The sequence below is a fragment of the Castor canadensis genome, chromosome 1, assembly GCF_047511655.1.
Source record: "Castor canadensis chromosome 1, mCasCan1.hap1v2, whole genome shotgun sequence".
NCBI classification, from domain to species: domain Eukaryota; kingdom Metazoa; phylum Chordata; class Mammalia; order Rodentia; family Castoridae; genus Castor; species Castor canadensis.
In genome coordinates, this window is record NC_133386.1 from 97,995,589 (window position 1) to 98,012,170 (window position 16,582).

General features: G+C 35.4%; 1 pseudogene; it reads right to left on the minus strand.

Moving 5' to 3' along the window:
- Positions 1–2,562, minus strand: part of LOC141424970 (holocytochrome c-type synthase pseudogene) — a 49,861-nt pseudogene extending 47,299 nt beyond the window's left edge.
- Positions 2,563–16,582: the final 14,020 nt, after the last annotated feature.

Genomic DNA, 16,582 nt, shown 5'->3' on the forward strand with positions numbered 1-16,582 from the left:
TCCTTTCACTCTCTGTGCTATCCACCATCTAACTTATTTGACATTTATGAACTCAGTAGGTATTTATGACCCATTCCCTACTCTTTCCTCAGAAATGTTTTATTGCTGATTAGAGATTGGAAGTTTTGTTCTTTAAATTTTACTGTCCTGCTCCCCTCATGCTCCTGTGGTATTTGGTAAAATGTCATTCATGTTCTTTACATGTGCTCATACACAAGGTTTTCAACCATGGCCCCTTTTAAGTTGTGAATCTTGTATCTGACTCTCCCCCACCAAATGCCTATGTTATGATACAAGATAATAAATAAATAGTATCAAAGTAAAAAAATACAGTTTGCTGGTACATATTATAAATGGAAGAATAAAGTGTAATCAAATTCTAAACATTTTAGATTTAATTTACATTTGAGGAGATGGGAAGTTCCCTAAGAATTAACATTGACTCTGAGATGTCTAACCATGAGGAGAAATTACAAATAAAGATAATATATCATGTCTTTAACAAGTTTCAAAAATTGTTATGTCATAGGAATCTTTAAGAAATATTTGGCAAAAAGTTCTATAATGGGGAAATAATCTTATCAGATCTTAAAGCATACTAGAAATCCAGTAAAATAGTATATGTACTTGTGATATGGTGGTATCTCACATTACCAAGGCAAAGAAAAGATATTGGATAATTAACAATCTTGGGGCTAGTGAATAATTTTTAGAGAAAACTAAGACTCCTCACACCACAAAAAAGAATGAACTCCAAAAAGAATGGTGACATATAAATATATATATATTTATATATATATATATATATATAAATATATATATATTTATATATATATATATAAATATATATATTTTATATATATATAAATATATATATATTTTTAAATATATATATTTATATATATATATATATATATAAATATATATATATTTATATATATATATATATATTCACATATATATATGTGAATTTTGACCAACATGGAAATCAGAAAAGACTTCATTTGTTTATTTATTTTCTCAATGTGGGATTGAATCCAGAGCCTCACACACTGTGGGCAAGTGCTTAACCATTGAACCATGCCTCCAGCCCTTTTGTTTTGCATTTAATTTGAAGACAATGTCTAGCTAAGTTTTCCATAGCTGTCCTTCACTCCAGATCCTAATACTTCTGCATCCTAAATTGCTGGGTGTACAGTGAGTGCCAATATGCTCAGCTAAGAAAACACTCTGACTATAAACAAAATTCAAATGCAATCAAAGTAAATCAATGATCATTTAACTATCCAAAATTAAAGAACAAAAATTCCGTGAAGAAAAGTCCTAGAAACAGAATCAAATGACAAATATATCCAGCCAAATAAAATATTTTCAACATATAGTATAAATAAAAGACTATTATTCTTGAAATACAAAAATAAACTTTTTTTCTCTTATTGTTTTTACATTTACTTACACATGTATACATTGTTTGTGCCATCTTCCCCCTCCCCCCACACTCCCCTCCAACTTCCTGGCAGAAACTGTTCCCCCTTCTTGGCTCCAATTTGATTGAAGAGGAGATAATCAGAAAGACATATCGTTTTTGGTAGTTTGACATAAAGATAGCTATACAGAGAGATTCCTAGTATTCTTTCTATGCACTTGTGTATTACAACCCCCATTGGTTCATCTCTACCTGACCCCTTCACTATTTCCTGGTCCCCTCCCATTGTGGCCTCTGCCAGTTTAAGATTGCTTTATTCAGTTCTCTACAGTGAGTACATAGTAAAGTTGGCACTAAAAATGGGGGCAGGAAAAGGGGTGGGTAGGTGCTGGATGAGGTGTGGGGATTTTTGGGTTTTGTGCCCTTGTCTGTGTTTGGCTGTTTTTCTGTTGCTGTAGTGGAGGGTGTTTGTGTCAGGGATCACAGGGGGCTGGGATTATGTACAGTTGGTGCGATAGGTTAGTAGGCAGGTGGTAAGTGTGTAAGAGGGAATGGTAGTGTGATGACAGGTTGAGGGAGGATAGTAAGGGAAGGTGAAAACAAGGGAAAGAGTGGATGAGAAGGGGCATAAAGAGTAGTTGGGAGGGAGAACAATGGATTGTACTATAGGAAAAGAAGGGAAAATGAAGAAGGTAAGAATAAGGATGAGAATTGTGATGATGAAGTTAATACAAGAATAAAAAAGAGAAAGAAAGGAAAGAAGAAAGAAAGAAAGAAACAAACAAACAAACAAACAAACACAATAAAAAGCACCACGTTCAGGAATCACAAAAAGTTCAGTCCACTGGTAAATGTTCTGGAGTTATTCCTTAGATGTCCAATGCTGGTATTGGTATGGCAGTAGAGGCTCTGATGTGTTCTTACCTGGTGACTGGCTTATGAGTGGTATTTGGTCCTTCTGTCCACAAGATTAGTTGAAATTGTGAGATGAGGTAAGACAGCCAACTTGTGCAATATGGTCAGAGCTGTTGTTCACACCAGGCAGCAGTTGTTTGGACCTTCACCTGCAGCTCTGTTTGTTAACTCCTTCCCCAGCAAGGTGGGGCAATTCAGTTTTGAATGATGCCCTTTGTCCAGCGATTAGCTCCAGGATACACCTCCTGCCCTGGTTTGGGAGATTGACCTTTAACCCCACACTTGTTCTCAGCCTTTGTGCTTTTCCTGATCTCTACTGAGTAATGGCAGCCCCTCTGGGACATTGTCTTGTTTCCCTCTCCTGCTCCCTGACTTTGCTGCTTTACATGCAGTCACTGAGAATTTGGCACTGAGAGTTTGGCTTCTTGCCACGTCTCCATTCTCCAGGGCACATTCAGCATTCCACCCCCCACGTGTCAGTTTTAGATTACAGTGAACTGTTTATGTTTTATATTTTTGCTGGGCGTTTTTTTCAGTCTGCTTGGGGGCTTCCCTGGATTATTTTCTCATGGTGGGGATGGGCAGGGGAGTCATGCATGGTTCATGATTCCCAGCTGTTCCTTCTGGAGTTTCAAAGAGGCAATTTTGGAGCCACTGATGGGGAGAAATGGTGGTGCAGAGTAGGAAGGCTTTCCTCAGACTAGGGGTCCAGGATGTCAAAGAATTTGGTTCTGATTGATTTCATGTCTTCTGTTTGTTGGGAGAGGGAAAAAAGAGAGAGAGAAGTGGTTGAGGGCTTTTTCCCAGGACCAGAGGCTGGACACACCTGGCTGACTGTGCCAGCTGGGAGTTTCATGGCTATTAAGTGCAATTAAGTGCTTATTTAAGGGTCAATCTTTGAATTTTATCTGCACCTAATGTGATGGTGGTTATTTGAGCAATCAGAATTACCCAAGTGTAGCTCCAGCATCTCAAGGTTCCTGGTGTCATGGAGCTTGGGAGTTCTGATTCCTTACTTTAGCCACCATTTTTCAATAAATTTTTTCAAGTTAAGATGAAAACCCCCCAAATCTTCAGGAAATGAGAAAATACATGAAAAAGGAATCCACACAAGATTATGAAATTGGTCCTTAACCATATGAAATGAAGTTCAACTTATTTCATAACAACAGGAATGAAGTTAAGACTACTCTGAAATTTCATACATGTGATTTGTAAAGCATGAAAAGCCTGGCAAGAGGCAGGGATGTAAAGAATAAGGCACTCATGGACTTGATGGAAATGAAAGTTGATAAAATCCCCTTGGAGAAGCTATCGAATGTGCTTTTTGATTTAAGCCCAGCAATCTCACTCCTAGCACTGGATCTTGAAGTTCAACTCAGAACTTCAAGATACATACAAATCAGTGGAGCATTATTTGTAATGGCAAAATATTAGAAACCAAACATAGAGAGATTAAATGAATAAATGATGGTAGATACAATTTAGAATGTATAATTATAATATACAGCAGTGGAAGTTGAATGCCTAGGGACAGAAGTGAAATTATTTCTAGGAGACAGTGTTCAGTAAAAAGAACATGAAACATGCATATGTATATTTATGCATACAGTTTTTTTTGTAAAAGAAAATAAATTGACATGTGGATATATACATATATAAACATATATATACATACACACACTTTTCTTTACAAAATAATTATAGGAGGTATTAATGCTGACTCTTTTAACAATATTATTTTATACATAAATAAAAATTTAATTAAATTAATTCAATAATAATTAAATGAAAATAATAGTAATGAAATGAAAGCAAAGTTAAATCAATTTACCCACATATATTTCAAGTGAATAAAATCACCACCATGTGGGGGCCATGAGAGGGGTCAGAGGGACAGAGAGAGAGAGAGAGAGAGAGAGAGAGAAAGAGAAAGAAAGATAGAGACATTTTAAGTAAATTTAAAAATATTATTGAAAATAATATTTGAATCTTCCTATCTTTTCAGGATGTTTATTTTTTGTTGAAGTATGGGGGAGAGAAATATGAAACAAAAGACTATGTATTGATATTTTTGAGAGCCAATGGTCTTACCAAAAAAGAAAGAATGACAAATATGGCATGGGAGAAGTAAGAAAGACCCATGGAAGCCAAACTCTCCACCCAAAGAACCTCAGAGAAACTGGTACCTCAGGCAAAATAGTTTTGAAATAATCAACATTTCATGAGTACACTCACAAATGCCTAAACTAAGTACCCATGTGGCGGGGAAGGAAAAAGAAGCAGCTGAGAACTGGAAGACATGCTGGAAGCTGCCCAGCATGCAACCTGTGGCAGAAAAGCCAATGGGACCCAGTGAATGGAAATGGCAGCCCATGGAGGACCCAGAAAAGTTGATCATAGTATATACCAGAACAGAGAAGCTGCCTGGAGCACATGTAGCAGCATTGGAGGTGGCAGTGACAGTGGCAACAGTGGCAACTGTAGCACCAAGCCCAGAGCAAGGTCTTTAATGTGCCAGAGAAACCAGGATCTGCCCATGCTGTGCTTCCAATTCTACTGAAAAAACTGCCAGAGAGGACATGTCACAAAAGTCTGCATCTAGAACATAAACACAGACTGTAAGTAGTGGTGAGTTTGAAAGAGGGGAAAGCTACAAGAAGGGATGGTATAAGACTGGTGACTTGTGAACCCAAACTCTACAAGCCTTCAGTAGATATTTTATTTACATCTCAAAATACTGCCCCTTTCCACCTGCACTGGAGAAGGCACATAAGGGTGTTCACAGATACTAAACTAGAAGCAGGTATTCAATTAGACTGCCATCTAGTGGACTGAAAAACTCAGAGAGTGCAGAGGGAAAAAAGAAAAACACAGAAATCCTGAAAAAGAATCAAATTGAAATGAATATTTCAAGATAACAAATAAAAAACTAAAATTAAAATTTTGACTAACAGAGTGGAGCAATTTGAAAATAGAATATCAGAAATGGAAGACAAAGTAGAGGAATTAGATCAGTTAGTCAAACAGCATGAAAAAATGACAAGAAAATATGACTAGAACATGCAAGACCTCTGGATACCATCAAAAAATCAAACCTATGAATTATGAGTGTTAGGAGAAAAGATACAGACTAAAAGCATAGACAACTTATTCTACAACACAATAAATGAAAACATCTCCAATCTCAAGAAAAGAAGGAATATCCATGTTTTTAAAACATCAAATCAGTAAGATCAGGAGAGAAACATCATCAGACATATAATTTAAACACTCATTAATGGAACAAAGAAAGACTATTGAAAGTAGGAAAAAAGAAGCAGCATGTCACATATAAAGACAAACCCATTAGAATAACTGCAGATTTCTTAACATGAATGCTAAAAAAAGAATATCATGGAAGGATATATTTGAAGTCCTAGAAGAAAACAACTTTCAACCTAAAATAGTCTATACAGCAAAACTATCCTTCCTAATTGAAACAGAAATAAAAACCTTTCCCAACAAGCACAAACTAAAGAAACTTATGACCATCAAACCAGCATTATGGAAAATATTTAAAGGAATTCTACAGACAGTTGAAGAACTTATACTTAACTAGGAAAATGTAAGAAAGAATAAAGCTCACTACCAAAGTAGATTACCAAAAAAGTAATAGGGGAAAAGTAAATATCAGAAAGAAATACCAAATGATTTAAAATGCTACATACTTCTCAATATTAACACTGAATGTTAATAGCCTCAATCCCTCAATCAAAAGACATGCAATGGCAAATTGGATTAAAAAGTAATATATCACCATTTTTTACTTATAAGGAACATATATCACTGCCAAAAAACAATATCAACTTACAGTGAAAGGGTGGAAAATGATATTATAAGCAAATTGACCCTGAAAACATACAGAAATAACTGACAAAGCAGACTTCAGACTAAAATTAGTCAGAAAGATAACAAAGACAGTTTCATACTAATAAAGGGAACAAAATGAAGTAGAAATTCTTAACATAATGCCACAAACATTTCAATGCGTCCAACTACATTAAAAAAAAACACTACTAGACTAGACTTAAAAGCATAGATAGACCCCAACACAATGACAGAAGGAGACTTTAATACCCACTGTCGCCAATAGTTAGGTCATCCGGGCAAAAAAATCAACAAAGAAACATCAGAATTAACAAATATAGTAGAAGAAATGAACTTAACAGACATCTACAGAGTATTGTAACCAGTAACCACACAATAAATATTCTTCTCAGCAGCTTATGAACCTTTCTCCAAAATAGATAATATTCTAAAACACAAAGCAAATCTTAACAAATATAAGAAAATTGCAAAAACTCCCTGTACCAATCTGATCACAATGCAATAAAAGTAGAACTCAACAACAAAATGGAGACTGAACAATACACATTATTGCATGATCAGTGGATCACAGAAGAAAGCAGAGAAGAAATAAATAATTTCCTACAATCTAATAAAAATAAAAGCACAACCTACCAGAGCCATTGGGATGGAGCAAATCCATTGATATCTATGAGAGCCTACATTAAAGACAAAACAAAACTGAGAGGTCTCAAATAAACAAACCAATGATGCACTTTACAATTGTAGAAAAACAAGAGCAAACTAAATCTCAAACTAGCAGACTGAGTGATATAATAAAGATCAGGACTACGATCAATGAAATTGAGACAAAAAAACTATACAAAGAATTAAGGAAACAAAAGTTGGTTCTTCAAAAACATTAATAAAATTGATAAACTGTTAGCCAATTGGACTAGAAGGGGAAAGGAAAGACTCAAATTAATAAAACCTAAGAAGAAAAAGGAGCTATCACAGCAAATACCAACGAAATCCAGAAGATCATTATGGAATACTTTTAAATCCTACAGTTCAAGTAAACTAGAAATTCTAGAAGAAATAGATAAATTTCTGTACACATTTAACCAACCAAAATTGAACCAAGAGGATATAAAGCAACTACATAGATCTATAACAAGTATTGAGATTGAAGCAGCAATAAAGAATCTTGCAACAAAGAACAGTCAAAAATTTAATGAATTCACTGCAGAGTTCTATGAGAGATTTAAAGAACTAATGCCAATACTCCTCAAAATATTCCAGGAAATAGAAGAGGAAGGATCATTTCCAAACTCATTCTATGAAGCCAGTATTACACTCTCTCCAAAACCCAAAAAGGAAGCAAAACAACAACAAGTAGACCAATATGCTTAATTATGCAAAATTCTGAATAAAATGTTGGCAAACTAAATTCAAGAACACATCAAAAAGATCATACATGAGATTCCAATATGGCAACTAGAGGGAGGAAGTGGAAAGGGTGCTTCCTAAAGTAAAATCTTTGAGAGATGCTGCAGATACACCTTACAGGAAAAACCACAGAGAAGAGGCAAAACTCCGACTCCTCCACACCCCCCGCCCAGCATAGCATCCCCACTTCATGTTAAACAGAGAAACCAGGAGGGCTCCCATGCTGCCAGACACCAGTTCCTACAGGCTCAAGAGACGCAGACCACCAGGTGAGCTAAGTGGCACGTGGTACTTACATAAACAACCCTGATCCAGATCAGCATAGCCCCCTGGATAGACTGACCCCCATCCTGGGAAAAAAGAGAAAAAAACCAAACTGAATAAACAACAATAACAACAAAAAAAGACATGTAGCAAAGAGGGTGGGGTGCCCTGAGCACCGAAGAGGGGGGGAGGGGCAATCTATCACAGAACTGCAAATAAACAAGCCAGTTGGAGAAGGCAGGAGTGGCAGCTCCTGCCCACCAACATTGGAGTGGGAAAGCTTGTAAAAGTGGCTGTGTGAGGAAAGCACCACTGAAGAAGTGTGAAGGGTCACTTCCCACGTGAACTGTAAATAAACAAGCCGGTCAGAGAAGTCAGGTGTAGCACCACCTCTCCCAGTGTGCTTAGAGAGGGGAAAACTTGTAACAGTGGTGGTAATGCCGAGGAGAACTCTAAATAAACAAAGCCTACAGGGCTAAGTGAGTGTTAAGCTCATTCCTGATATCTGCAATCAATAAGCCTCCAGCAAGAGCTGGCAGGTGAGCCGCAGCCTCAGATAGATATTCACAGACCTGTCTCCAGACGCTTTTTTTTTCTTTTATCTTTTTCTCTTCTTTGAGGAGAAAACAAATGAAGTACAACTGCATGCTGAAAGAATTCCTGAAACTGTACTGAATTTGAACTTGGGATATTTTGTTGAGTTATGGTTTTTTTTGTTCATTTTGTTTTTTTGTTTTTCACTTTGATGAGACAACAACAGAACTACTTCTGAGACACCATCTCCAGAATTGGAGGCTGAGGGACTAATACCAAAATTATTAAGACTGAAACTTTATTGCATTTAAATTTGGGGATTTTTTTTTCCTCTCTCTACCTCTCTAATGCCTGATTAGCTTACTGTTGATTAGTACACTACCTCTCCCTGTTTATCTCTTTGAGAATGGTTTTTCTGTTGTTGTTTGTTTTATTTTGTTTCACTTGTTTGTTTTTCCCTTTTTATATACCTTCTTTACTTTCCCTCTCCTCTCACCCTTCCATTCTAGATATCACCATTGTTATTATTACAAGCTAGAAAATACTTAATTGCACACAGTACAGGTACAGTAACAATAGCAAGGGCAATGATGAGAAGATGGAAAAAAGAGAGAAACCAGTTTTCCCCCAGCAATAAAATTAGTACAGGAACCAAAGGGAAATGAAGAAAACAGATACTCAGATTCAGACTTCAACAAAACAAAGATAAACTATGCCAAAGAGCCCAATGAAGCCCCCAAGAAAAACCTGAAAGAAGAAATCCTGCAAGTAATCCATGAGAATTTTGAAGAGATATTACTGGATATGTTCAACCAAAATGTACAGGAGACACTCAAGAAATTCCAAGATAACAAAAACAGAGAATTTGAGAAAGTGCAAGAACAAGTAAAAGAAACAATAGAAGAACTATATAAACACCAAACTGAAACAAAGAACATGATTAATAAAAAGATAAATGAACTCAGAACAAAACTAGACAATATTAAAGAGGAAGAGACTCAGGCTATGGAAAACCTCAGAAAAAAGAATGAAACAGAAATGCACAACAAAATGGAAAGCCAATCAAGCAGAATAGAACAAGCAGAAGAGAATCTCAGAACTCAAAGATGAATTAGTAATTAAAGGAAAAACTGAAGAACTATTAGTTAAACAACTCAAGACCTGTGAAAGGAAAATGCAAGAACTCACTGACTCCATCAAAACACCAAACCTGAGACTCATAGGCATTGAAGAAGGAGAAGAGGTGCAAGCAAAGGGAATGTGTAATATATTCCACAAGATAATTACAGAAAATTTCCCAAATCTAGAGAAATCTATGCCCATACAGGTGCAAGAGGCCTCCAGAACACCAAAGAGACCAGATCAAAATAGAACTACCCCATTACACATTAGCATTAAAACAACAAGTACAAAGACTCGAGAAAGAATATTGAAGGCTGTAAGAGAGAAAAAACAAATAACATACAAAGGTAAAACCATCAAAATTACAGGAGACTTCTCAACAGAAACATTAAAAGCAAGAAGAGCGTGGGGTGAGATCTTCCGGGAACTGAATGAAAATAACATCAACCCCAGGATACTCTACCCAGCAAAACTATCATTCAAAATAGATGGAGCAATAAAAGTCTTTCATGATAAGCAGAAAATAAAACAATATGTGACCACAAAGCCACCACCACAAAAGATTCATCAAGGGATTCTGCACACAGAAAGTGACACCCAACATAACCATGAAAAGGCAGGCAGTACCAAACTACAGGAAAAGAAAAAGCAAGAAAGTAGAGAGTAACATCAATGTAGGTACACACAATCAAACCTTTAAACAACTAAGACAACTAAATGACAGGAATCACCATATACCTATCAGTACTAACACTTAATATTAATGGACTTAATTCTCCCATCAAAAGGCACCGTTTGGCAAAATGGATTAAAAAGAAAGATCCAACAATTTGTTGCTTACAGGAGACCCATATCACCAATAGAAATAAGCACAGGTTTTGGATGAAAGGCTGGAAGAAGATTTACCAAGCCAATGGCCCCCAAAACCAGGCAGGAGTAGCAATACTTATCTCTGACAAAGTAGACTTCAAACCTACATTGATCAAATGAGATAAAGAAGGACACTCCATACTAATAAAAGGGGAAATAGACCAAAAGGAAATAACAATTATCAAACTATGTGTACCCAATATAAACACACCCAATTTCATCAAACATACCCTGAAGGACCTAAAAGCATATATGAACTCCAACACAGTGGTCTTGGGAGACTTTTTTTTAATCATCCATAGATAGGTCATCCAAAGAAAAAATCAATAAAGAAATCCTAGATCTAAAATATACCATAGATCAAATGGACCTAGTTGATATCTACAGAACATTTCATCCAACTTCTACACAATATACATTTTTCTCAGCAGTCCACAGAACCTAACACAAAATAGAGCATATCCTACGGCACAAAGCAAGCCTCAGCAAATATAAGAAAATAGAAATTATACCATGCATTCTATCTGATCACAATTCAATAAAACTAGAACTCAACAACAAAAATAAAGACAAAAAACATGCAAACAGCTGGAAACTTAATAACTCATTGCTTAATGAACAATGGGTCATTGATGAAATAAAAGAGGAAATTAAAGTTCCTGGAAGTCAATGAAAATGAAAACACAACCTACCAGAACTAATGGGACACAGCAAAGGCAGTCCTGAGAGGAAAGTTTATAGCCATGAGTGCGTATATTAAAAAGACTGAAAGATCTCAAATCAATGAAGTAATGATACATCACAAACTCCTAGAAAAACAAGAACAAGCAAATTCCAAAACAAATATAAGGAGAGAAATAATAAAAATAAGAGATGAAATCAATGAAATAAAAACCAAAAAAAAAAAAATACAAAGAATTTTGAAACAAAAATTTGGTTCTTTGAAAAAATAAAAAAGATTGATAGAGCACTGGCAAACCTGACTAAAATGAGGTGAGATAAAAACCCAAATTAGTTAAATCAGGAATGCAAAAGGGGAGATAACAACAAACACCATGGAAGTCCTGGAAATCATCAGAAACTATTTTGAGAACCTATTTTCAAATAAATTTGAAAATCTTAAAGAAATTGACAGATTTCTAGATACTTATGATATCCAAAACTGAACCAAGAGGAAATTAATCACCTGATTAGATTTATAGCAGAAAATGAAATTGAAGCAGCAAGCAAGAGTCTCCTTATAAAGAAAAGTCCAGGACCTGATGGATTCTCTCCTGAATTCTCTCAGACTTTTAAAGAAGAACTGACACCAACCCTCCTTAAACTTTTCCATGAAATGGAAAGGGAAGGAAAACTGCCTAACAAATTTTATGAAGCCAGCATTATACTTATCCCAAAACCAGGCAAACACCTCCAAAAAGGAGAACTATAGGCCAATCTCTTTAATGAGCATTGATGCAAAAATCCTCAATAAAATAATGGCACAGCAAATTCCACAAAACATCAAAAAGATCATTCACCACAACCAAATAGGCTTCATCCCAGGAATGCAAGGGTGGTTCAACATATGCAAATCAATAAACGTAATAAAGCACATTAACAGAAGCTCAACAAAAGAAATGGTCTCTAAACTAAAGAGACTAACCACAGAGTGGGAGTAAATATTTGCCAGCTACACATCAGACAAAGGACTGATAACCAGAATTTATAGGGAACTTAAAAAACTAAATTTTCCCCAAATTAATGAACCAATAAAGAAATGGGCAAGTGAACTAAACAGAACTTTCTCAAAAGAAGAAATTCAAATGGCCAAAACCCAAATGAAAAAATGCTCACCATCCCTAGCAATAATGAAAATGCAAATTAAAACCACACTAAGATTCCATCTCACCCCTGTTACAATAGCCATCATTAGCAACACAACTAACAACAGGTGTTGGCAAGGATACAGGGGGGAAAAAAGAACCCTCTTACACTGCTGGTGGGAATATAAACTAGTACAACCACTCTGGATAAAAATTTGGAGGCTTCTTAAACATCTAAACATTGCTCTACCATATGATCCAGCAATCCCACTCTTGGGGATACACCCAAAAGAATGTGACTCAGGTTACTCCAGAGGCACTTGCACACCCATGTTTATTGCAGCACTATTCACAATAGCCAAGTTATGGAAACAGCCAAAATGCCTCACTACTGATGAATGGATTAAGAAAATGTGGTATTTATACACAATGGAGTTTTACTCAGCCATGAAGAAGAATGAAACGATATCATTTGCAGGTAAATGGATGGAACTCGAGAACATAATTCTGAGTGAGGTTAGCCTGGCCCCAAAGACCAAAAATCCTATGTTCTCCCTCATATGTGGAATTTGATCAAGGGCAAACACAACAAGGGGATTGGACTTGGAGCACATGATAAAGCAAGAACACACAAGAAAGGTATGAGGATAAGTAAGACACCCAAAAAACTAGATAGCATTTGTTGCCCTCAACACAGAGGAAGTAAAGCAGATACTTTAAAGCAACTGAGGCCAATAGCAGAAGGGGACCAGGAACTAGAGGAAAGATTAGTTCGAGAAGAATTAACTTAGAAGGTAACATACATGTACAGGAAAGCAATGCAAGTCAACTCCCTGTATAGTTATCCTTATCTCAACTAATAAAAACCCTTGGTCCTTCCTATTATTGCTTATACTCTCTCTTCAACAAAACTAGAGATAAGAGCAAAATAGTTTCTGCCTGGTAGCAAGAGGTTGGAGGAGGGTAAAGAAGGGAGCGGGGGAGTAAGGGAGGGGGCAGGGGGAAGGGGGGAGAAATGACCCAAATATTGTATGCACATATGAATAAAATAAAATAAAAATTAATTAATTAATAATTTTTTTTTAAAAAGATCATATACCATGATCAAGTCAGTTTTGTTTCAGGGATATAAGGATGGGTCAACATATGCAAATCAATAGATATAAACAGCATATAAATAGAAGGAAAGACAAAAACCACACAATACCCTCAAAAAATGCAGAGAAAACCTTCAATAAAATTTAACATAAAAATTCATAATAAAAGCACTAAAGAAACTAGGAATAGAAGGAATGTATGTCAACATAAATAAACCCTGTTTGTGAAAAATTTATAGCTAACATCATACTAAGTGTAGAAAAAATGAAAGCATTTCCACTGAAGCTAAGAATGAGCCAAGCATGTCCACTCTCTCCACTCTTATTCAATATAATTCTGCAATTCTTAGCCAGAGAAATAAGACAAGAAGAAGAAATAAATGGGACTGAAATAGAGAAGGAAACAATCAAATTATCCCTATTTGCAGATGACATCATCTTATACCTGAAATATCCAAAAATTCCACCAAAAAATTCTTAGAAATCATAATGATTTTCAGCAAAGAAGCAGTATACAATATCAATATCCAAAAAATCAGTAGCTTTTATGCTTGTATGTGTATAGTCTCAGGACTATAAAAAGTACCCAGGAATAAATTGAAATATGAATCAAAACTACATTAAGATTTCATTTTACCCCAGTTAGAACAGTGATCTTCAGGGACACAGATAACAACAAATGTTGATTATTATGGGTGAAACAAGAACCCTTATAAACTATTGGGTGGAGTGTAAATGGATACAATCACTATGGAAAGGAGTATAGAAATTCTTTAAAAACTGAAAATAGAATTACAATATGATCCAGTGATACTACTACTGGGGATATACTAAGAGGAATATAAGTCAGGATAAAAATAGATACATTTGTACACCTATGTTTACTGTAGCACTATTTACACTAGTCAAGCTATTAAAACAGCCTAAATGTCCTACAATTGATGAAGGGATTAAGAAAATGTGGAGCATATATACAATGGTATATTACTCAGCTGTAAAGAAGAAGGAAATTACATTGTTTGCAGGTAAATAGATGGAACGAGAATATCATGTTAACCAAAGTTAAGCCAGGTTGAGAAAGACAAGTCTCATGTTTTCTTTCATAACATGATCATACACACATTCACATATAGAACAGGTTTGTATAGTGAGATTGTTCAATGTGACTCAGGGGATGAGGGAGGGAAACAAAGAATGATAGAGAATGCACAACATGAAATTTATTGCATCTGTTTAGGACGAAGGCATAACAAAATGCTCTGGAAGCTGCGGAATAATTGGGGGTGGGGGAAGGGTGAGGAAGAGTAATAAAGGTTAGTCTGTTTAAAGTACAGAATATTCCCAGGAGAAATACCATCATGAAACCCCTTTTAATAACTAATATGGTTTTTAAAATGAGGTTTGGGAATGTAAAATAGGTCCTGTTAGAGTTTAGGTAATTGTGGAAGGGGAGAGGGTGAATGGAGGGAATAAAGGAGGTTGATTATGGTCAATGTACTTTATATACTTATATGAAACAGAGAAATGAAACCTGTTGTAACCATTTTAAGTAGAGGAGGAGGGGGATGAGGGAGAAATGTTGGAGGCAAACATAACCAAGGCACATTGTAAGCATATATGGAACTGTCATAATGAATCTCCCCTGTACATATATATGCTAATAAAAATGCTTAAATGAAAGAACCATGTATTGATTCATTGGAATTGGAGGTATTTCTTTAAATCTATGATTTGTGAAATTTGCATATATATAATTTTATTGCTATGTATTGTATATAATGGTGTTCATGTATGTGCATAACAATATGTACATTGATACTGATATTATGTATACAGATATTTATTATATGTGTGCAGACACATGTGTTCTAGTTCTGTCCATTAAAAAGATCAAAATACAATGACATTCCAATAGCAATGACCACATCTAGTACCTGATATTGGTCACGAATACCATTCTTCACTAAAAGAAACTGAGGATCCTAGGAAAAATATCTCTTATAGGGCTTAGATACATACAGAATAAGCTTGAGATGTCTTATAGCAGAAGATAATCAGGTAATAATACTAATAATACTAGTGAGGAGCATGTTACTTGATAATTACTGGACAATTTGAAGGGCAAAAAAATTTCTGTATTGCTACACACAGAAATAAATCAACAGATAAGAATATGAATAAGTAGCTGTGGGAAATAGGAGGGTTTGGAAAGTCAAAATGCTAGCCACTTGCAGCCATCTTATTAAAAGTGGGTCTAGCAAATTTATCACGGATTCTTTCTATAGATAGAAATTATAGTAAGCAAGTTAGTTGCATGTGCCTAAGGTTTTTCTCTAAGCTGTTAATTAATAAAAGGTAATATCAATATTGTGTATCTGGATAGAGAATGAGAGAACAGCTTGGTAATCTCATCAGAACTAAGCTCACCAGTGAGAAATGATTGACATTTTGTGTTCACAGATGTAAATCCTGATGGATATACACTGGTTATAATCCAGTCAATAATATATAACCTAACCAGATAATAATCATGACAAAATATTTGAAAAACCCAAAATCATCTGTGTTCTATTTTTTGAAAGGGGAGAGTCAGTTGTTCTTTTCAAATGTGTCAATTTCCTGAAAGACAAAGAGGTCATGAAAATGTTCCAGATTTTTAAAAAGGCTATATTGCTCTGGCTAGGAATTCCAGGACTATGTTGAATAAGAGTGGGGAGAGTGGGCACCCTTGTCTCATTCCTGATCTTGAGGGAAATGATTTCAATAAGATACACTGACAATTTCTTTACTTATTTGTAAAAAGAAATTGTCAAAGTATCCCTGTCTGCAGATGACATGATCCTATACCTCAAAGATCCAAAAACTCTACTCAAAAACTCATAGACACCATAAACAGCTTCAGCAATGTAGCAGGATACAAAATCAACTTACAAAAATCAGTAGCCTTTCTGTACACCAACAATGAACAAACTGAGAAAGAATATAGGAAAACAGTTACATTTACAATACCCTCAAAAAAATCAAATGCCTAGAAATAAACTTAACAAAGGATATAAATGACCTCTACAGGGAATACTACAAACCTCTGAAGAAAGAGACTGAGGAAGACTACAGAAGGAGGAAAGATCTCCCATGCTCATGGGTTGATAAAATAAACATAGTAAAAATGGATATACTACTAAAAGCAACCTACACATTCAACATAATTCCCATCAAAATCCCAAAGACATTCATCACACAGATTAAAAAATCTATTCTAAAGTTCATTTGGA